Source organism: Solanum dulcamara, chromosome 4 (genome assembly GCF_947179165.1).
Source record: "Solanum dulcamara chromosome 4, daSolDulc1.2, whole genome shotgun sequence".
Classification (NCBI taxonomy): domain Eukaryota; kingdom Viridiplantae; phylum Streptophyta; class Magnoliopsida; order Solanales; family Solanaceae; genus Solanum; species Solanum dulcamara.
In genome coordinates this window covers 70,202,743-70,227,405 of record NC_077240.1, presented here as the reverse complement: position 1 = coordinate 70,227,405, position 24,663 = coordinate 70,202,743, and positions in this window count along the sequence as shown.

Sequence of the window (24,663 nt, the reverse complement as noted above, 5' to 3'; positions counted from 1 at the left end):
GATACATCTTTGTAGAACCAGGATGAATAGAGTATCTAGAACTATGCGCTTCGGCCATAATCCTTTCTCGAACATCATCAACATCAAGGACACACAATCTATTTTGGTACCTCAACACACCATCTCTCCCTTTGGTGAAAACTATCACCTTTTGTTTGTGAACAACCTCTTTCAACTGAAGGAGGACGGGATCTTGGTATTGCTTCTCTTTTACCTCTGCCACAAGGGAGGATGTAGACCCATTCTGAACATTAAGTCCAACTTCATTATTTTCCTCAAGCTGAACTCTCAATCTAGCTAATCTATGCACCTCTTGAGTCGGAGTTTCAGATTTGGGTATTGAGAATTTTCTCAAGAATATAAATTTTAGTAAAATTGATGATTATGGACTGATTTCAACTCCGTTTTTTAAATGGTTTTCTCCGTTGGTTTCCAAATGCTTTGGTAACGTATTTATGTATTAATTTCCAGATTTATCCTTTATTTTCAAAATTAGGTTTTTGGGTCGTTTTGACCCTTTTTCCTGAATTTTATGAAATTGGTGTTGTTAGTTCCAGAACCTTATTGTGAATCATTATTTGATTAGACTGCGTTATTTCAGATACTATTTGAAAGGGAAAGACTCAAGTTTTTGATTTACCATGATTTGATTAAGACAGGTGAACTTTTAAAACCCTGTAAATCTTATAGATTGCTTGAACTTGCTTTTGTATGTGTTGGGGAGTAAAGGGAACAAGTTTTGAGATGATAATCATGTAAATTGTGCGTAATAAAAGATTGGGGTAATAAAAGACTACGTGTGCTATGATTGTGATCGGAAACGTGAACCTCTTAACGTGAACTTTATGTGAACTTGATGAAATGCTATGATAACTTTAATGTGATTGTGAACTTGATGAAATTATCATTTGCTCATTGTTGATTATGGAAATTGACTTGAAAATACTTGGTTGTTGATTGATCCTAATTGTGATTAAGGGATAAAGAAATGGAGACCCAATGACTTATAATGATGTGAATGATGTCAATGTTGATGTTGATATAATGTTGATAGTACGACGTGAATTACATTGTAATTGTGAAGACTGTTATTTTCTCATTATCTATGTGAACATGCTTATTTTCATTGTTTCTAAAATACTATGATGAGATCCATTTGATACTTATACCGATAGGAAATAGTTCCATTGATGATTATATCGATGGAAAACAGTTCTGGCGATGCCGATGGGAATTAGTTCTAGCTATTGATGATTATGCCGATGAAAAACTAATTTTGATTGATACATGGTCCTTATGTGGCCTACACAGTTTCTGATTTTTTATACATCAGATGTGTATAATTAGGACAGATATGCATCACTATACGTGACATCGCATTGCATTGCATTGCATTACATCTTATCTATCATTGTGAAGTTGTGTAAATGCCCTTTGTGTTATTGTGATTGATATATTTGATATTTATGTGACTTATTCGGTGATGCTGATGAGCTATTGTTGATGTCACAACCCAAGCTAGTCCTTAGACGTGACATGATGATTAAAATTCTGAGGGACCCTAACCAAGCCTCTTAGCGTATCATTCATGAGCATATATAAGGTAAATAAGCAAATAAGCTAAAGCATAGACACAAAAGCATAGTCTCAAAATAGAGCATAAGTCTCAAAATCAAAATGAAAGACAACATAGACTCTAAACATTCAATATGCCTCTACTAACTAGATGGGGGAATAAGACAAGCTCCTAGCTCACCCAATATAAAGGATGGAAAGAAAGTCATAAACTGATAAGGAAGTAAAGTGTCACGTCCTCGAAACATGAGGAATCACTACCAATACATTATAATAAGCTCTAACAATGAAAAAGAGGATGGGTGTGATCGTCGGACCCTACATTATGATACAATATAGGCAAAAAGTATGTGTAAGTACATGGAATGCCCTAAGTATGTGAGAAATATACATGAACAATAAACATAGAACATAATCAATATGAAACATGGGATGCAAGACCAATATCTGAAAACATGAGTAAAACCATGAAAGCATTAAAACGTTAAACTCATTGGACAATGCATCAAAACATCATCATGAGAACTTTATACATTTTTCTTTAACTAGTGTGGGATAGGACCATAGTCGATACTTAAGACCATGAGAGCTATTACATGGAATCTGAAGATCCCCACATCGAGAAGGGAAAGGCTACCTTGCCAGACAATACTCTGTCATGTTACTCTCTTTAACTTTGCTATATGTGGATCCACTGGCTTCGCCATATTATCATCTTTAAACCTACGCGAGCAATGTAGTTAGGGACTAAAGGTTGCTACTAGGATTCTCTTGAGTAGCTACAATGGCTATCGGACTGAACTCCACCTTAAAGTCCTCTCGGTGTTAAGTCTTATCCCAATGGAACTTTATTGAGAACATAGTCATTAATATCACTAGGAAAGATAATAATAAGTATCAATCCATCTTTACAAAATAACATAAGAGTAGATCATTTATCAACTTTATGATGAATGTGTGAGGAAATTCCATAATAACCTTCAAACTTCTTTAACATGATTATGAAAAAATTGTCCTTATTGCACTATAACTTCTTAGCTTATAGAATCATTGAAACATCATTCATAACTTCTTGCTTAAAGCATATTTTAACATCATTCATAAATCTTTCATTGAAATATCTTGAAAATCATGATCATAACTCATAAATCATACTTGAAACTAGCATATAGCATAGGTATTAGAAATTAATCTTGAAATCATGCAATGTAATATGATTATACATAATTAGGCTAATAGCATTGAAACATATATTAACTAAGAATACCCAATGGAAATCATGAAATTAGGGCTTTTAGAATAAGAAATCATAAGAGATTTTGAGGAGAAATCTTTGAGATTCCATGGGTGAAACAGCCCAATGATGAATTCCCACATAACTTAACCTTTATAAGCCCTAAATTTCAGAGAATTAAAGCTTGACCTTCAAGAAATCCTTAGAACTTACTTGAGGAAGAAGGAGACTTGGAGAGCACACTTTTAGAGAAAAATTTTTGAGTTAGAGTGTTAGGGTGAGAATGAAAAGGTTAGGAGGGCTTAGGGTAGTTAATAGGTTAGAATAAATTGCAAAAATTATCCACAATCATTAATGAAAATATAAGGAAAGACCAAAACACCCTTATCTTAAAAAGTGGAAATCGGTTAGATGAGGGACCCACCATGGTCTGTGAAACTCACCACAGCCATGGTGGTGGTCGTGGTGCTTACCAAGGCTCATGTATTCCTTTCATGGTGTGCACCCTGAACATAATTTTGGGGAGTGGGGTTTGCAGATCATATTTAGAGTGCACACCATGGATGGATCACATTTGAGGTACCTACTCCAAATTTCCCCTTTTCACTAGTGGCTATCATGGGTGATCTCCACGGCTTGTGAAGAGAACCACGCCCTGTGAAGGGCTTCTTGGAGAGCCACCTAGTACCTAAAGCTAGTATTTGTCTGAGAAACATCTTTTGAACCTTGTTTTCTGACTTTCCAACCTCTGGGGTCTTACAATTGATCTATGTACTATATGAAATGTGTAGAATAGATTGGCCTGATTTCTGTACAGGTTGTAGTTGAGGAGGTTTGGTTGGGATGAAATGAGTTTTAATGTTCTATTAGATTTACTTCTTTTTGTTCGTTGGCTTGCTTAGTATCATCTTATTTGGTACTCACTCCTTTCTATCTATACTTGTATAGGTTTTGAGCTCGAACGTAATTCAGTTTTATCTTTCCTATTTCGAGGCTTCTAAGGAGACTTGAGAGGTAGTTGATCGATGCGGGCGATTTCTCCTATCCCTTTTATTATATTGTGTTCTATTTGACAAATAGAGACATTGAGACTTGTACTTACCTTTCATTTTCATTTTAAATAGAGGCTTGTAAACATGACAATCAAATTTTTGGAGTTATTTGAGATTATTTTAAGTCCTCCGTATTATTTTTGCTTTTGTTGGATTTAGGCTAACTTGTCCTAGTGGGATAGGACATCTGTCATCACACTCATTTTTGAGTCATGAAAAATTAGGACAGAGAAAGTAATGCGTATTATTTGAAATATCAGAAAAATTATTATAAATCTCAATAATTAACAAATACAGCTTAAATTTTTTTAAAAAAATATGCAATAACCATGAAGGTCAATTTTGGAAAATTTTGAATTTTTTTGTTTTACACCTCCCGATAGTTACCTTGAGTCAAGTTTGATTAGTATATAAAGCTAGTTTTTCAATTTGACGAAAAAGTTGGGAAATTTGTTTTGTTTATAAAGTATTGTTCGTTTGGTTTTTATGAAAGTTTGTGTTTTCGAGCTTTTAAAACTTGAATTATTGACGTTGATCAAAATATCAGGTAAACGACCTCAAAATGGAATTCTAATTGTTTTGTTAGCTCCAAAATGTCGAGTTTATTCTAGAAATACCCTTTATGCACTTTTTGAGACTTTTGGGCTAATCTCGAGCCCCTTTGTGAATTTTGACAAAAACTAGCACTTAGGCATAGGACTCACTTTTTGTTGAGAGAACCTCAATTGGAAATTTTGACATCACTATTGAGTCTGAAATGCCAAATTTGATGGGGTAACATATCTCATTTGCGTGTATAGGGTTCTGAACGAATCTCGAGCACCCAATCAGATAATTTTGGGACTTTGCTTAAATGGTCAGGGGATTGCTTTAGTAGGAAATTCCAGCTCAAGGTAGCCTCTTAAGTGGTCGTAGCATCGCTTAAGCGGGTCTTCTTTAGCGGTAGGGGTCAGCTTTAGCGGTATCCGACCTGTATGTCTGCTGCTTTAGTGGTCCTAGTCTAGCATTAGCGAGAGTCGCTTTAGCGGCCAGAGCTCTTCTCTAGCGGAGGTCGTCTATTTAAGGCTAGCTTTTTTAGTAGCTTAAGAGGCCTCTTTTGTGTCACCTGCTATCACTTTAGGAACATTTTTGAGATCTTCTTCCTCATAGTTTTAAAATCTTTTGAGATCTTGAGAACCCAATTCTTGGTGAAAATTGTGTATTATTGCTGGAACTATTAGGACATTATGTGAGGACTCTCAAGGAGGCTTTGTACCTTCATTTTGGAGGTAATTATGCTCTCCCTTAACCCCTCCTTGGCATTTAATGGAGTTTCTCTTGGTTGATTCTTGCATGGGCCGTTTGTGTGCATTTCGAGATCTAAATTGTGTTCCATTTTGGGACACAAGTTTGGGGAGCTAATTTGGACCTTTCGATGGAGTCAATTTTAGAATTTTTGACGTGAGTCCCATATTACTGTTTTAGACACCAAGATTAGTCTGTCTCTATTTTCAGTGAATTTAGTATCTAAATGGCTATATTAACATTGTCATTCGATAATTGATAGTGTGGCAGCATTCAAAGGTCATTCAGAAATAAAAAGATCTGGAATCGTGATTTAGAGTGTGCACAGTCGGCCTTGAAATAGGCTACGATTTTCCATTCCTTAGATTGAGCTTGAATATGTAAATTTATATTGATTTATGTGAATTTGGGGTGGTAATCTAGTTCCTTTTTCCTAGTTAGCTAGAAATCATATTTTAGTCTATATTATCAAGTTTTTGGGATTAAGACATGTATTTCTTGTGATTTGAGATTATCCTTTCCTTGTACTATGTTTGGTTTGTGTTTATTGGTAATTGTTGAGCATGTTTGGCCTTAATTTAGGATTAGACTAGTTATTGCCGCATACTTGCTTAATTTGGAGTCGATAGGCCTTAGAATCTTTCTGACATTGCTTCAAACAGCTTAGCTCCCTATAGAATATTAAAATAGAATTAGGTTTGATACTATGAGCCTTAGCTAGGCAGTAACCCTATTGGTGAGACCTTTTCTCCATAATTCCATTCTTTTTGTCGGCTCCAGTGTACTTGGTTCTTGTTTCGGAGGCCACTCATCGATTCTAGATGGATATGGTTCGGTCTTGGAGTGATTTATTGATAAAACTCGGTGTGGGGCTCTCCCCTTAATACTCGTTTGGCCGTTGATTCTAGATCTAGCCGGCTCATCTCTATTTGTGATTAGAAATCCTTGATTCACTCCTCCGGGTTATGGTTAAAGTCCCCACCTCAGCTTGTCTCCTAGGTTAGAGTCCTTGGCATATCTTTCGCTTTGGTTAGAGTTCTCGTCGTATCTTTTTCCTTGGTTAGAGTCCTCAGCGTATCTTTTGCCTTGGTTAGATTCCCTTGTATATCATTTTCCTCGATTAGAGTCCTTGGCGTATCCTTAACATTGGTTGGAGTCCTCGACTTTCTCTTCACCTTGGTTGAAGTCCTTGGCTCCTAATCTACCGCTGTTAAAGTCTTTCGCATCAAGTTGACTCTGTTCAAGTCCGTGAAAGATTGAGGTGGCATTGGAAGTATCTTCATATTCTCCTCGCGGTTCTTAATTCTTCTGTGTACCCCTTCGGCATATGGGGATCCATCGGATTTTACTTAAACTTGCACACAATTGTACCCTTTAGGCATATGGGGACCTAGTTGGATTTAGTTAGATATACTTTCTTTCTTTTTTGTTCTTAGTATGCTCGTGTGCATTCATATTAGTTTTCTGTTTCTTTGACCTTTCTTGTGCTTAACTCTAACATTTCATATTACTGAGTACCTGTTGTTTTGATATTCATACTACACTCTGCATTTATTTTCATTATGAAGGTCCGAGCACCAACTATCAGCATTGAGATCAAAACAACAACTGTTATATTCGAAGCCAAGGGTGAGCATATGGTGTCCTGGATCATACTTGTCTCCTTCTGTATATAGTTGACTAGTCTTTTGTAGTTTGAGACAAATTATTTTTTTTGTAGTCCATTTTTGGGACTTTACTCATTTTGTAGTAGCTCTGTACATGTGACTTTTAGTGTCACGCCCCAAGAGGGTACCCTAGACATGACCAGCACTCGAAGACCATTGCTGGTCCCCAAGCGAACCACTTGGTCCAATCAAACATCCGTTTATATCAATCAATCAGCGGAAAGTTTAAAATAAAGAAATAATTTACTGGGCAATCCAAATCAATGATCTAACTCAACAAAAGAAAGGCCATGGGCCAATAAATCGAACTTCAATCTATGTCATTAAATAGTTTGACAAGAATAATTCAAGGAAAGAAACTACTCAATCGATCCATCACTCTCTAGTCTATGAATCCTCTATCACTACTATCTAATTGGTACCAATGACATGTTCATGGCTACCTTAAATCAAAATGAAAAGGGCTAACTCGACGCAAGAATAACATAAGCAGTGTCCTCCGAATGTAGGGGAGGACTCACCAATATGCTGAGTGTGCATAGATCCTCAATGGTGCTCATATTGACGATCTCTTAAACCTGTCTCTGCATCATGAAATGATGTAGGTCCAAATGGACGTCAGTACATAGAATGTACGAGTATGTAATATGGCAGAATGAAGCATACCTCAAGGAAGAATAAAGTTGGTTCAAATATCTCAAATCAGAAAGATAAGAGAGACTCAATCAAAGTTTCATAAGTCTAAAGTAAGAATACATTTTTAGACAAAGACCAATCATATACCATACAATCCAATCCAATCATATATCATCCGATTCAATCCAATCATATCACGTATCCAATACAATCCAATCACATACCATCAACTCTAATTCAATCACATATTGTCTAATCCAATCCAATCACATATCCAACACAATCCAATCACATACCCAATCCAGTCCAATCCAATCCAATCATATGCATTCAACTCAATTCAATAGATATGCAAATTAGAATTATGCAATGTTTTACAATTCAACTCAATCATCTAAAATCACAATCAAACCAATCATATCAAGCACAATCTATTCAATTGGGAGTTTCTCTAACCGACAACTATCACCATATGAGCGAGTGATAGTACAACAAGTCGACGTTGTTGCCACGTCCGTTCATACCTTGCCAGGTTAAGAACGAATCAACAATCATGGATCCATAATCAATCAAGTCCTATCATGTCAGGACAATAAAATGGGAAACATCCGACTTTAACGGTTCGATCCCATAGGAAGCATTCGACTTTAACGGTTCAATCCTCTCCTACGTTTGGTGACGTAGTTTATTGGTTTGAGTATGGACTATACTCTTACCCATTTCGGTGCTCGATACTCCTTCCAAGACTCAATATGTTCATATCTATCAAGTGAGTAAAATACTCAAAATACTCATTTAGTCTCATTGGACTCTTTCAAATCAACTCATTTAGTCTCAATTGACTCTTTTCAAAACTCAAATCACATCTGGCCTCATTGGACCTTCTTTCAAATCGACTAATCTCAAATCATCAAACTCTTCTCTTTAAAATTGATACAATCTCAACTCAATCTCAAAAATTGACATCTTGAAAGTAAAAATGCTCAACTCATTTATACTCAAAATACTCGTGTTCAAAAATGAGAATTTAAGAGACTTTTTCAAACTCAATTTATTCTTAAACTCTTTCTAAATCAAAGATGAAAATAATCACTCTTTAAATTCAAAATAGTGTATAAATAGTTTATGTAAAAATGCTCACAAATCATTTATTTAAAAATCCTTCTCAAAAGATCATTTATTTTCAAAATGTTCATAAGACTCCAATCAAATCAAATTATGCAAATCACATAATCACATTAGACTCCAATCCACTTCACCTCAAGCATCATCATCAACATACCTTTTCATCAATCATTTTACATATGTTTAAAGATAACCATCACTCACATCATCATCAAACATCACCATTTACATCGTCATCAAACATCATTATTCACATCATTGTCAAACATCATCATTCACATCATTATCAAACATCTTGCTCCAAAATTCTTATTTAATTCTATACTCCATAAATAGAAACAAAAGTGACATTCTAGCTCTAACAATGTTTCGTTTCTTTTTATGCCCTTCACATTCATAACTATCCTAAAATTCTCATATATCAAAAAATCAATTTCATCAAACTCATGTAAAAGAATACCTCTTTTCACTATGAAAATAATATTGTTTTTATTATACATAAAAACCATCAATCTCATCCTCAAGATAAATTATGACCAAAAAAAATCTCATCTTGGGTTCATATGAATGAATACATGAATCCCTACTCTCAACAAAGTCAACTCAAGAACATCATTAACACATTTTAGTAATATTCTATAGTTTAGGAAATTTCAAGAAAACCTTCATAGAAGGTTCAAATCTTTCACAACTTCTATCCAACACATCTATGGGCATATGGAAGAAATCAATCCATATTTTAGGTTAGCCTTACATACCTGAAAATGAAGAACATCCCACCGAAAACCAAAGACATGACTTGAAGATCTTGAATCCTTGAGCTTTTGAGAGGATTTCTTGTTGGAAATGTTTGGAAGAGAAGAGGGATGAAGATTAGGGTTTTTGGGAGGTGAGAAGGCTGAAAAATGATCCCAAAACGTTTCAAGTGAGGGTATATATGTTTAGGGAAAATGTCCAAGTTACCCCTCTTTAAATTCTGGAAAACTGGGCAAAAATCCTGCTGGCGCTATAGTGGCGCATCGCGCCACTACAGCGCCACGCTCAAATGGGCTTAAAACCCTGCACACCTAATAGTGGCGCATCGCGCCAAGGACCAAACCACTGAGTCTGTTTTCTGGCGCTAAAGTGGCGTCGGGCACCACTGGAGCGCCAGGCCTGAAATTCCTGCAGTGGTCGCCCAGGCCTAAAATTCCTACAGTACTATTCTGCAGAAAAAAGGTCATAACTTTTGACTCCGAACTCCACAAATTGCAATATTGGTGGTGTTGGAAAGAAGACTCGAAGACCTTTAATTTGGTAGGTCGTGGGATACCCAGTTCATTATATTCAAGGAGATATGGTCGTTGAAAGTTGACCCTTATACTAGCTCATCCGAAAACTTAATCGAGACTAATTCTTTGGACTCGACTTGGTGTTAGAGATGTCTTATAATCCTAAAACACATCTAATACACTTTAAATAATTAGGAATTGATCCTAAATCATATATAAAATCCCCAATCACCGAGTTCGATCCTATGCGCACAAGAAGAATGGTTCGAGTCTTGGCAAAAACAATTCTGGGGTGTTACATTTAGTTTCTGGAGGGATCTTTTCGTTGTATATATATGTTTTGGTTTGCTTCCGCCTTTAATCTTCTGTTAATTCTGTAAATTTTTTATTCTTGTATAATTTCTACCATTAATTCCATTACTTGCCGAGATATGGGTCGGCTTACCCTATTGGTGGGTTAGTAGGTGCAATCATGCCTCGAGAGATTGGATCGTGACATATCTGCTCAATTTCAAATACTTTAATGACATATTTAAATATTATTTTCATATAAAAATATCATTCTATTTTAAACAGATAAATAAAGAAAAATGTCAAATAAACTAAAACATAAGGAATACATCTCTGTACTATTATCGTAAACGTTTGAGTTGTTGCTTTTTTTCCCCCACGTATATGCAAGTAGCAGAATCATTTGGTTGTACTTTACTGGCCGTGACATGATTTGGGCCTTGCTTTGTTGCTCATGGATGTAAAAATCAATGCATAAATTCTAAACATGTTATTCATGGAGCTTGTCACATGGATTGATTTGGTAACGCTAGTTACTGCTACTACTGTTGATAGAGGAATTTTATCATCGTGCTTCATGCTAGGAAAAAATAAAAGATATGCAATTTTTACTAATAATGTTGGATATTTATAAGACATGAGTATATCATTCTACCAATGTATAAATTATTTCTAATAATGTCAATACCTATATCTTGTTGACTCATAATTGGGATGGTCTTTGTGTGTTGTTCTTTGATTTGGAAATGATCTTTAATCCCCTAATTGCAGTCATAAAAAGGATATAGTGTCCGTGTAAATATAATCTAACTTTTAATAATTGACAAAAAGTTCAATCAATAATTTAAAGATTTTTATGCTTTTAAAATAAAATAAACACATATACAAATAAGCACAAAAGTCTTCTTGTCGCGATTTGAAATTCGGGCGTGATGACACTTATCTTTTTCCATCAAACAAATCAGGCTAAATCCACTAAATGCGGAAAATAAAAGTGGAAAAAAGTTTAGATAGATAAATATAGATAAAGAGAAAACTTAGTCAACTACAGAAATCCCCCACGGACTGGTTGTCACATGTACAAGCCTTCTAATTACAAGATACAAAATAAATACAAGTCTCAATCTTTGTAACAAAGTAATAAGTAAAGAGGAATAGGAAAGACGGCCGGCATCAACAACTACCTCTCGAATTGCCTTAGAAAGCCTCGGATGAAAATAAAAATAGTTCGGTCACTATCCGGGCTCAGAACCTACACAGGTGTAGTTAGCAAGGAGTGAATACCAACAACGCGGTACCCAGCAAATAAACAATTAAAACTATGCAAAGCTAGTAAAATACACACACTTCTGTCACACCATCCAACCTTCAGACTACAACTTGCATAGAAATAATCCATGTCTAACAGTTCTAACAGCTACTACAAAAAAATTGTGAATACCGACCTCAAAATTACCGACCTCCAATGGAAGTCGGTAATTCACGACTTTCGAAAGTCGGTAATTCACGACTTCCGAAAGTCGGTAATTCACGACTTCCGAAAGTCGGTAATTCACGACTTCCGAAAGTCGGTATTTTTTGAAAAAAATAAAAAAATAAAAAAACTCAAGCTAATCAGCATAATCAGGGGAATATCAAGGGTAAAATAGTCCACATTTGCAAAAGATCTATGATGCAATGGAATGCAATGCAATGTCACATATCGTGATATATGTCTACCCTAAATGATACACATCCGCTGATCACCTCAGACCGGAATTGTGACACCCCGGAATTTTTTTCGCAAAGACTCAAACATTTCTTCACGTGTGGGTAGACTCGGACCGGAGGACTTGTAATTCTACACATGAATTAGGATTTATTCCTAAGTATTTGAAGTGTGTTAGATGTGTTTAGGGGTCATAAGGGATCTCTAACACCAAGTTGAGTCCAAAGAACTCCAATCGATTGAGTTTTCGGACGAGTTAGTATAAGGGTCAACTTCAAACGACTATATCTCTTAGGATATAAAGAACTGGGTGTCCCACGACTCCCAAATTAAAGGTATTTGAGTCTTCTTTCCAATGCCACCAAGAGTGTAATTTTTGGAGTTCGAAGTCAAAAGATATGTCGATCCTAAGGTGGACTAGTATAGCAGAGATTTTCAGGCCTGGATTGTAATTGCTGAAAAACTGGGCTTGGCGCCGCAGTGGCGCGACGCACCACTATCGCGCCAGAAACATGCCTCAGTAGTTTGGGCTCTAGCGCGACGCGCCACTATAAGGTGTGCAGGGTTTTCCAAGCCAATTTCCAGAACCCAGAAAATATTGGCCTTGGCGCCGTAAGGGCGCGATGCGCCACTATCGCGCCAAGAATGTGCCTCAGTAGTTTGGTCCTTGGCGCGGCGCGCCACTACGAGGTGTGCAGGTTTTAGGCATAATTAGCCTGGCGCTGCAAGGGCGCGACGCGCCACTATCGCGCCAGGTGTATTTTTGCCTATTTTTCAAAACTTTTAAGAAGGGGCAATTTGGGAATTGTCCCAAATTATATATGTATCACCCTAGACTATTTTGAGATCATATTTTCAGCCCCCACTCTCTCTCTAAAAAAGCCCTAAGAGTTTCTCTCTCTCTCTCTTCTTCTTCTTCTCCATTTCCAACAAGAAGAGTTTCAAGAACTTCAAGATTTGAGTCCTCCATTGAAGACCCAACAACAAGGTTTCTTCAAGAGTCTATTCTAAGGTATGTAAGGCTAACCTAAAATATAGATTGAGTTCTTCCATATGCCCATAGATGTGTTGGTTAGGAGTTGTGAAAGAGTTGCACCTTCTAGAAAGGTTTTCTTGAAATTTTCCCTAAACTATGGAATGTTTTTAGATACAAATGGTTGATTGATGATTTTAATGACTTGAGTTACTAAATAGTTATTTTTCATATTATTAACTACAAATGTATCTTTGTATATAGATTTATAGGTATTGACGATATTCTTGAGTTGAGTTTTGTTGAGAGTATGGATTCATGTTTCATTCACATGAACCCAAGATGAGATTTCTTGTCATAAATGTCTTGAGGTTGAGATGGATAGTTGTGTGTATGTATGTATTGATTGGAATGAAAAGAATGAATTGGTTGGTTAAGAATGTCCCTTTGCTTCTATAAAATGAACATAGGACTAAAATAAGGATTTTGGAGTAGATGTTTGATGATTGATGCGATGATGATACTTGACAATGGTGTGATGATAATGTTTGATGATGATGTAAATGATAATATATGATGATGATGTGATGATGATGTTTGATGACGATGTGAGTGATGACGTGAATGGTGCTTATTTAATATGTGTAGAATGATTGATGAAGAGGTATATTGATGAGTATGTTATGTGATGGAGCGGATTGGAGTCTAATGTGATTATGTGATATGTGATTTGCATAATCTTAGTTGATTGAAGTCTTATGAGTATTTTGAAAATAAAGGATCTTTTAAGAAGGAGTTTTAAATAAATAATTTGTGAGCATTTTTGCATCAACTATTTATACACTATTTTTGAGTTTAAGAAATGATTATTTTTATCTATGATTTAAAAAGAGTTTAAGCATGAGTTGAGTTTGAGAAGTCTTTTAATTATTTTTGAACATGAGTATTTTTAGTATAAATGAGTTGAACATTTTTTTTTACATAAAAAGGTCTATTTTGAGATTGTATAAATTTTAAAGAGAAGAGTTTGATGAGTCGAGATGAGTTGATTTGAAAGAGTCCAATGAGGCTAAATAAGTATTTTGAGTATGTTACTCACTTGATAGATATGAGCATATTGAGTCTTGAGAGGAGTATCGAGCACCGAATTGGGTAAGAGTAAAGTCCATACTCAAACCCAACAACTACGTCGCCAAACGTAGGAGAGGATTGAACCGTTAAAGTCGGATGCTTCCCCAAAATATTTTTCCTGACATTATAAGACTCGGTTGGATTGGATCCATGATTGGTTGATGCGTTCATACCCTGGCAAGGTATGAACGGACGCGGCAACAACATCGGCTTGTTGTACTATCACTCGCTCATATGGTGATGGTTGTCAGTTAGAGAAACTCCCAAATTGAAAGGATTGTGATTGATATGATTGGTTTGATTGTGATTGTAGAGTATTGAGTTGAATTGTAAAACATTGCATAATTCTAAATTGCATATCTATTAAATTGAGTTGATTGCATATCATTGGATTGGATTGGATTGGGTATGTGATTGGATTGGGTTGGATATGTGATTGGATTGGATTAGATAATATGTGATTGAATTAGAGTTGATGGTATGTGATCGGATTGGATTGGACACGTGATTGGATTGGATGAGATCGAATTGTAAATAATTTGATTAAACGGTATTGTACATGATTGGATTGGATTTGTCTAAAAATGTATTCTTACTTTAGACTTATGACGTCTTATGTGAGTCTCTCCTACCTTTCTAATTTGAGATAGTTGACCCGATGTTATTCTTCCTTGAGGTATGTTTCATTCTGCCATATTACATACCAGTACATTCCACGTACTGACGTCATTTGGCCTGCATCGTTTCATGATGCAGAGACAGGTACTAGAGATCATCAACCAGCGCTCTGTTGAAGATCCACACCCACTCTCAGCATATTGGTGAGTCCTCATCTACACTCGGAGGACACCGTTTGTGTATTCTTGCGTCGAGTTAGCCTTTTTTTCATTTTGAGTTGAGGCAGTCATGAACATGTCATTGGCACCAATTAGATAGTAGTGATAGAGGCTTCATAGACTAGATAGTGATGAGTCGATTGAGTATTCCTATCCTTGAGTTATTCTTGTCAAATTATTTTAATGACAAATATTTTAGTTGATCTGTTGGCCCATGGACTTTATTCTTCGAGTTGGATGGGTGATTTGAGTTGCCCGCTAAATTATTCTTTATTTTTAAACTTTCTGCTGAATAATTGAATGAACGGATGTGTGATTAGGCTATGTGGTTCGCTTGGGAGCCAGAAATAGTTTCTGAGTGCCGGTTACGTCTAGGGTACCCTCTCGGAGCGTGACAGAAATCCGTGGAGACCTCACATAGACCAGTATCTGCAGGAAGAGACCTCGACTATAATATCCGCCGAAAAAAACCTCGACCGCTGGAAAAGATCTCGATAAATTACCTCGATCGGTAGAAACCTCTACCCTAATATCCAGCATCTCGCTCATATTACTTTTCTCAGCCATCACATATAAGTATATGCACAAGTAATAAGAGAATATAGAATGAATATTCACATATAATGCCATATAATCCACAATCACCCAATTAGTCAATAGCATAACAACAACAAATAAATATATCCAAATATCCACAACAAGCCGAAGGTTCTATTATATCTAACACAACAAGTTATCTCATATCAATTTTTTATTGATCACCCCACTCTTTATCGTCAAGTTCATTTGAATATTAATAGTTCTTAAAGCCACTTTTTATCAATCCTCAATACATAAGATATGAATACATGATCCTACAAACTTAAGAATAGGTTTAGAAATTCACTTGTCTTAGTCAAGGTCGTGGTCAACTCAAATCCTAAGATTTTCCTCTCCGACGATACTCCAAATCACCACAATCTAATCAAATATAGACTTACAATCATATTTCGAAGACAATGACAATAAAATCAATTAATTCAGATGAAAAGGGTAAAATGGTCCAAAAATTGGAAACGGAAAGTCAAGGTTCAAATCTGAAAATTCTTGAATGAAAATGTCCTTAAGTAATTAGAAATCTAATGGTGAAGACCAATTTGAAAACGGGGCTAAAATGAGTTCACAATCCCAATTTTTCTTTTTAAAAAAATCATGTTAAAAAAAACACCAAAATCTCCAATTTGAAACCCAACTTTGAAGTTAAATTCTGAAAATATTCGATGGGGATTGAAGAAAAGTGTTAGAAATATATTACCCAAGAGGTTTGTCGCAACAAACCTTGAAGAAATCGCCTAATCCGAGCTTAAGAACTCAAAAATGGAAGAAATGACCCAAAATCAGTTTTTGGGGTTCTCAGGTGTCGCAAAAGTGACATGGGGTCACTAAAGGGGAGGTTTGCTTTCGCGAACACCGCTTAAGTGAGCCCCTTCTCTTAAGTAATGGGTCTCGCTACCTTCGCTTTAGCGAATCTGGTCCACTTAATCGAACCTGCACCAGCACCAGAAAACTGATCAATGTAAAAACTCAAGCATCCAATTGGACCCTTGGAATTTTTTCGGAATTTCGTACACACAAATCATATACACAATCCTACTAAATTCGACATTTTGGACTCAATGGAATTATCAGAATTCGAGTGCGAGACTTTCTTGACCCAAAATACGATAAGTCCCAACTAAACAAGTTGCGACACTTGAAATACTCAAAATACCCTTGAGACCTCTAAAAATTACAACGAAGCTATATCTAGCGTTAGAATCACCCCCCCCCCCCCCCCCCGAAATTATTGGAACCATCAGAAATCCAATTCGAGCATCCGAACCCCAAATATTGATCAAAGTCAAACTTGGATCAAATTTTAACTCAATTTCCAACTTCGGACCTAAAATCTATGTTTCAACTCCAAATCTAATTCCAACAACTCTCCTAGACCTATTTCCATATTTCGAAAATGAGGGAATTGAGACAAAATTCATTCCGAGACTCGAAATTCCAAATGACTCCGAAATTCAAAATTTGACAATTTAAGCCTTTACAATTCATTTTTTTGGCAAAACCTCAACTTTTCACAAGATTCCCAAAAATTAACTTTTATACCCAATCAAAAGTGACTTGAGAAAACTAACGGAAGAAATAAAATAATAATTTTATCAAAAATATCAAAAATAACCTTCAGGGTCATTATATTTCTCTTTCAAACCAATCAAGGAAATATATATAATATTTATTCAAATTTTATTTTTACTTTATTTTATTTCTCACCATTTTCCATTTCAAACTTCACCTTATATAAATATTTAAATTCCAACAATTATATGTAAAACAACTACAAGAAGGTTATTTTACCACTTTTGTGCAGATCATAGAAAAACAAAACCGTCAACATTGCCAAACATGAGTTAATTAAATATTATATTAAGGGATAAGACATAAGTATCCCTAAACTATGATCGAAACATCAGCTACATAAGTTAACTTAATTAGGATCCTATATATCCCCCCACCCCCAATACTTATTTTTTTATATTTTCGAACACCTTTTGTGCTGACATGACACCTAGCGTAACTGCACTTTGTTGAGGTGCGTGGGAACTTTTTGAGGCAACATTGACCAATAGAAATTGGCCACGTGTCGTAAAAATACTCAAGACAACTAATATATAAAATTGGCGGACACATGTCCTTTTTAATTGGTCATTTTAGAATTAATTAATTAATACACATAATTATTGACATTAAATTTTATTTATATTTAATTATATTCATTTCTTTCTTTGTAAAGTATTTATTTCCCTTCTCAATTTAACTTTTTATTTTTTTTCTCTTTCATTAATTTCTTATCTTTTCACTTTTAATTATTTTTTAAAAAAATATATATGCGTATTTTTTTTTAAAAAAAAAGGTGTCTTTTTTTAACATTTTATTTTTTTATGTTTTATTTGATTTTCTTCACTTATTTTGATATCTTTTCGAAATTAAATTATTTATTATTTTAAATACAAGACATTTGGATTTAAATTTGAAATCAAATCAAAAGGAAATACAAAGAAAATAAAAAAAGTAAATAAAATAAATTAAAAAAGAGAAAAAACTATGAATGAAGGTAAAAAATGGAAAACAATAAATTAAATACATGACAAAAGATTTTAAAAAAAATTATGTGTATTAACTTAATTTAAATACAAGATAAAGAAAATAAGAAGATTTTATTTTTTTAAAATAAAGACAATTAAAAAAATAAAAATAAAATAAAAAAAGATTTACGCACGACAGCACGATTATACAATGCAGCAAACTAAACCTGATTGACAATGTCACGTCAGCACAAAAAATACAGAAAAATACAAATATAATAAATTCAAAAGGCTAATAAAAATTTAATTAAATTAAGATATTTCGCTGAAATTTCAATCATAATTTAGCCATACTTATGCCTTATCTCTTATATTGCATGCAACTGATGCAAGAATCATTGCATCACCAAAACTAAAGACATGATTGCCTAACAAGACAACAAAATCCAAAAGGTAAAAAACATAATATATTTAAAAAAATTCTTCCGCTACTTCCAGTGGTGTAGAATTCAATATATTTCCTTGTATATTTCACAAGCCACCATTATTATCTGGCAATTTCTTATGTCCACAATGAAACTATATCCCTTAGCTTTATTTATAAATTGTTAAATTTGAATACTCAGCTATACATATTGTTCAAAGATATATATTATATGGCTAAGTCTCAATTTCAGTATGCTGCCTTTCTTGCTCTCTTCCTTTTCTTCCTCATTGCATCAAATAGTGAGTAGCCCACAAACTATGTATTATTCTACCTAATACTATCAGTTAATCTACCATTGTACAATTTTAAGAATATTTAATATTCTATCTGTTTCAATTCATACTGTGGTACTAGAACGATTTTAAGAATAAAAGAAAAACTTCTAAAAATACTTTGGGGTATTAAATGTTAGAAAAATAACGGGAAATATAATTGAAGAAGAAGATGGCTTTGATGCGTGAAAAATCACTTTCCTTAAAGAGATATTGCCCGTATACATATTGGGAAAAATACAAACAATTTCCTTCAGAATACAACAAAGCCCTTGTATATACTGCAGATTTTTCTTAGGCTACTTCTAGAGAGTCCTTATATTTATAGAATTTAAGAGATGACTTTTCATAATAGTCATATTCTTTCATGAACAGATGGCTGTTCATAATAGTCATGCTCTTTAATGAACAAATGACTTTCCATAATAGTCATTTTGTTTCATAAACAAATGTGTCTCTTCAATTGAAGACCTCTATATATCACAAAATATCCAACATTAAATATGTCATGACATTTAATAAGAGGATGTTGGTATAAGGGTATCTTTGCCTCTTCTTTTTTTTTTAATCATGAATTAACAAGTAAAGAGTGTTACGTAAACTGAAACATAAGAAGTACATCTTGATAATAGTATCTGTAAACTTTTGAATTATTACTTTCTTTTCTTTGCAGAAATGCAAGTAGCAGAATCAATTGGTTGTGAAAAACTGAGCGTGACATGGTCTGGGCCTTGCTTTGATACTCATGGTTGTAACAATCAATGCATCAATTGGGAACATGCTATTCATGGAGCTTGTCACATGGATTGGACTGGTCCTGCTTGCTACTGCTACTTCTGTTGATAGAGGATTTTTATCATCGTGATTAATGCTATCAATTGAAAGAGAATAAAAGATATGCAGTTTATAATGATATTGAAAATTTCAAAGACGTCTGAATATAATCATTTTACCAAAGTATAAATTGTTCTGGTCATGTATGATTTGCTCCTAATAATATCAAACAATGTGACTTTTCCTATTGTCTTCCTTATTAGTCATTGATTTTGAAATGGTCTTGATCATTTGTGCTTTTTAATTTTGGTGTTTCATTTTAAACTGTTTGATGTCAAATAGGTTTGGGATCTACACTATAAAAAGAAGAGGAAGATTAAGACAAATTGTTGAGATCTACACCCAAGTATTTAATTACCTAAACATATGTTAAATGCAATTACCAATAATCTTGAAACTAAGATAGGAAGAAAGAATTGGTTAATCTTGAGAATTGAAATTTAGTCAATTAACTCAAAGAATAATTAAGAAAATCTAAGAACTTAATTAGATTAACATTCAAATACGTTGATACAATCCAAAGAAAGAAGCATAAATAAAATCATTCACGAGGTAACCATTACAGTAGATATTATGTTGGTTTTATGAATATTTCCTACAGGACTATCACAATGGTGAAATTATTGGTACAAATTTTAACATCAGTTTTAATTAGTCTATTGCAATGTTTTATATGTGTTCTTGGAAAGAACCTTTCCCTCGTATTTATTATACGAAAAAGGATTTTTAAAATGTCTTTTAAGTTATGCCAAATTGAATAAAAATACACTCATTAATAGTTTGATCTAAAAATATCTTTGCCGTTAATAGTTTGATCTAAAAATGTCTCTATTATTGTTTAATGGGTCAAAAATATCCTTTTTAAAATAAATATATATTTTTCTTTTTAAATACATTTTTTTCTAATAACGATTTTTTAATTAGAAAATACTTATCCTACTGCAATGGAAAATTAAGAAATAAAAATATTTTTATTTTATTAGAAATTTTTTATTGTTATCTAAACTAAAGTTAATGACGAGATTATCATGATCTTATATATATGACCTATATTATCAGTTATAACGGTACATGGAGTTATTCAATTTTAATTGTTAAAATGAGATTAGGAACGTAAGATTATTTCAAAATTATTCTAAAATTAAAATGATTTTTTTAAAAAAAATAATTGGGTTCTTCAATAGAATATTTATTAACAATAGAACAACAACCCAGTGAAATCCCACACGTGGGGCCTGGAGAGGATAAAGTGTACGCAGACCTGACTCCTACCAAGGTAAGACGGCTGTTTTCGAAAGACCCTCGGCTCAGAAAAATCACAAGAGAAGTCAGATAAAATAGAACGTGTTTAAAAATATAAAATACTTATATATTTATCACTTTAGGGGCATTTTTAACCCACTAAATAACAACAAGAGTATTTTGGACTAAACTATTGATGATAGGAACGTTTTTGGATCGGACTATTAATGGCTGAAATTTTTTTTGCTCAATTTCACAGTTTAAGGGCATTTTGATCCTTTTTCCGTTTATTTTATTTAGTTATAAATAAATATTTTTCCATATATTAAAATGTAACAAAGAAAAAATATATCAATGACAAAAATATAGTACACTATAAAAGGCAATTTCAATTTGAACCCCATATGTTCTCTCTTATTGATACGTCCAAATTACAACTCTAAAATGAGATATAAGGCTCTCGTTGTCAAATATAGAACTTAAACAAGGTTGGGATCGAATCTCATAGAGAATATGATGAGAAATATGTCGATAGTGGTTATCTGACTGGTAATTTTTATTTCAGTGTGGGGTTTGTAACATGAAAAGTAACAGTACTTGTAACTTGTGTTATCAGTAATCACTTTGATAAAGTTATTGTTGTTTGTGTTTAAATAATGTGAGTAAGTTAGGACTGTGTTCCGCATGATTTCATAACTTAATAGGTTTATGCACTTAGTGATCTATCCTAGTAATATGCATGCAAAACTAACGATATAAGTTCAACTAAAGTCTTTCTACCTAAGTAGATGAATGTCACTTGATATCCTTTCGGCCTATAAGTGTGTATGTATAAAGCTTCATTACTGATTTTGAATTGATTATCTTCATGAAAGTTCAAATCATTAGATGAGGGTTAGTAGTCTCAAATCTCCATTGTTTAATCTAGTTTCCTAATATGTTACTACTTTTTCAAGCAAGTTAAGATTTATGGTGAGTTCTTACATTTTCAATCGTTACAAAGCAATCAAAGCGAAGAGATTAGCAATACATACAATTTCACCATTCAAGAATCACTTTTTTTAACCTACATTTGTTAATCTATCATGATTTCCATAAACCTAGTTATGGGGTTTATTTACTTATGCTTTCAAGATTTGAATCATAAGACTTAGAAGACTTCATAATAATTATCTCGTAAGAGATGAATAGAAGAAACGAATTGGTATTAAGTATAAAACAAGTCCATAATAATAATAATAATAATAATAATAATAATAATAATAATAATAATAATAATAATAATAATAATAATAATAGTAATAATAATAATAGTAATAATAATAATAATAATAGTAATAATAATAATAATAATAATAATAATAATAATAATAATAATAATAATAAGTCAAGACCAATATGGGTTTTACTACAGTGGTGAGACTGCTTCACCCTTAACCAGAGGTCTTGGGTTCGAGCAATGGGTATGAAAAATATTTTTTTAGGAGCGCCACCCTCGAATGGGTCCTGCAGTACGTGATCCGAATTTAATCGGGGCTCCACAGGCTTCGAACACCTAGTGGGTTAGTAGAACTCCAGATATAGCATTGACATAAAAGGGGGTTAGTCTGGATGTGATTTTTCCTAAGTTGTAATGGTGTCTCATCATTGGTTTTGAAAAACTCTTAGATCGGCTCGTGCCCTCTCTTGTCATGGGGACAAACGAGGGGTAAATTAGTATCTATTGTAATGACCTAGCCTGTCTTTACTAAAAATTATGCGGTAAAGGTACACGAATCTCATTCATCATAGGATTGGGGTCAATTCCTTTCTATGCGAGTGCATTAGTTGTAAATTAAGGTCATACCATGCTCCTATCTAAAAGTTAAGTTGAAAGTGTTTTTTCTGATTTAATTTTGGACTTGAGTTTAACCTAGGGTCAACTTCAAATGATCATATCTCTCAACCTATAATAAATTAAGTGGCGCACGACCTATCAAATTAAATTTATATGAGTCTTCTTTCCAACGCCACCAAATTTTCCTCATTTAGAGTTCGAAGTAAAAGGTTATGCCCATTTTATAGAGCACTATCCGTGATAGATCGCTAAAGCAGGATTTGGCCACCAGAGCGAGATTCGACGGGACAAAAGTTTAAAAGGGTTTTATTATCTCATTCTTCTCCTAAGTGCTAAAATAGATGAGGGTTACCCTAGAAACCCCCAAGAGGCTGTTCTACGCTTAGAGAGAGGGGAAAAGAGATTTCTAGCCCAAGGAAGGCTACAATTCATGGATTTAAGAACCATCTCCATAGTTTCTCCCCACAGAAGTCAGAGATCGTGCTATACTTCTACAACTTCTTGGCGTCCTGATAGACTAGGTTTTCTCAATTTAGTAGTTATAAATTTATTCTCATTGCTTAATATAATGTAGATTGATGGGAAATTTCATTCCTAGGTCTTCAGCCACGGAGTTTGGATGGTTAAATGATTATTAATTGATGTTTAGAGTAGAAATGTATGTTGTGGATCAAGATTATTATGTGACAAGTGATAAATGTCAAATCTTTGAATGTTAACCTTGGTGAAAAATATTTAGAAGGCCACTGACCCTTGCGAGATTAAATATAGATTATTGCTGGGTTGTTAAGAGAAATTGAGACATGTGGTTTATGAGTTATTGATGTATATAAAGGGATGTGATTATACCTATAATTGTGTGTCTTTATGTTGATTACTCCTTGTGAATTACTTGATTAATGTGAATCATAAAATAAAAGGGTGAATGTGAATGACTTAGTGTAGATAGATCTCATGTCATGAATTACTTGATTAATGTGAATCATAAAATAAAAGGGTGAATGTGAATGACTTAGTGTAGATAGATCTCATGTCATGAATCTATTTTATTACATATGGTTGTAGCTTATGATTTAGTCTATATCATAGAGAGACCCTTAATAGTGTCTGAGTAATGTTATAATGTTTACCATGAATTTAATTATTATGGTTGGATGATTGACATATCGTTGTTGTGATGGATCTACAATCCCAAGAATGTGAAATCCATAATCTTGAACTTTCTCTACCCAAAAGTGATGCCTTAAATAAAGAAGGCTTGATGAAATATTGTTAATAAAAGAAAAGATAGAGTAAAACTGATGAAATAATTATTTGTGAACAATTACATGCAATGAGGTTGATTACTTGATTGTGCAAGTATGTGAACTATTCGTTATCGACTATGATTGTGATATTGGATCAGGTGTTGCATTCTGACATATATATTAGATGGGGTGTCATGTTCTGATGCATATATTAGATCGGGTGTCGCATTTTGACACATCTATTGAATTGGTTGTCACGTCCCGACCCATACTAACTATTGGATCAGGTGTCATACCGACATACTAGCAATTTGAGTATGGATTCCATGAGAGAACTATTGTGTGGCTATCATCTATGAATTGATCTTGACTATATGTGTGATGATAGAGAAACTGACTCGATTATAATTGAACATGCCCATCTTGTGTAATAATTGATATGAAAGGACCGAAGGTCCATGTGTTACCATGTTGACTATTGTATCTAAGATTTATATTGTTGAACTATATGTTGCTCTGAAATGGTAAATTGATAATGTGTTCATGTATATGCCCGTTCAAATTATGTTATGATTACTAGACTTGTCTGCATCGTAGGCATGCGGTCTTGGATAAATAAGTAGAGAATCAATGCATTGTTAAGTAAAATTAGTGGCTTAAATTCAAATATTGTTGATGTCCTATGGAAACATATGCTAAAGAGGGGATTTGAAGAGAATTCAGAGCTTCTGCCTCCGGATGGGCTGCTCTGGCGGGAGGAATCCCACTGTGGCGAGGCCGCCAGAGCGGGATATGTCTCACCACAGCGGGCCACTGTGGATAAAATATAAGCCTTAGTCCACATAAAT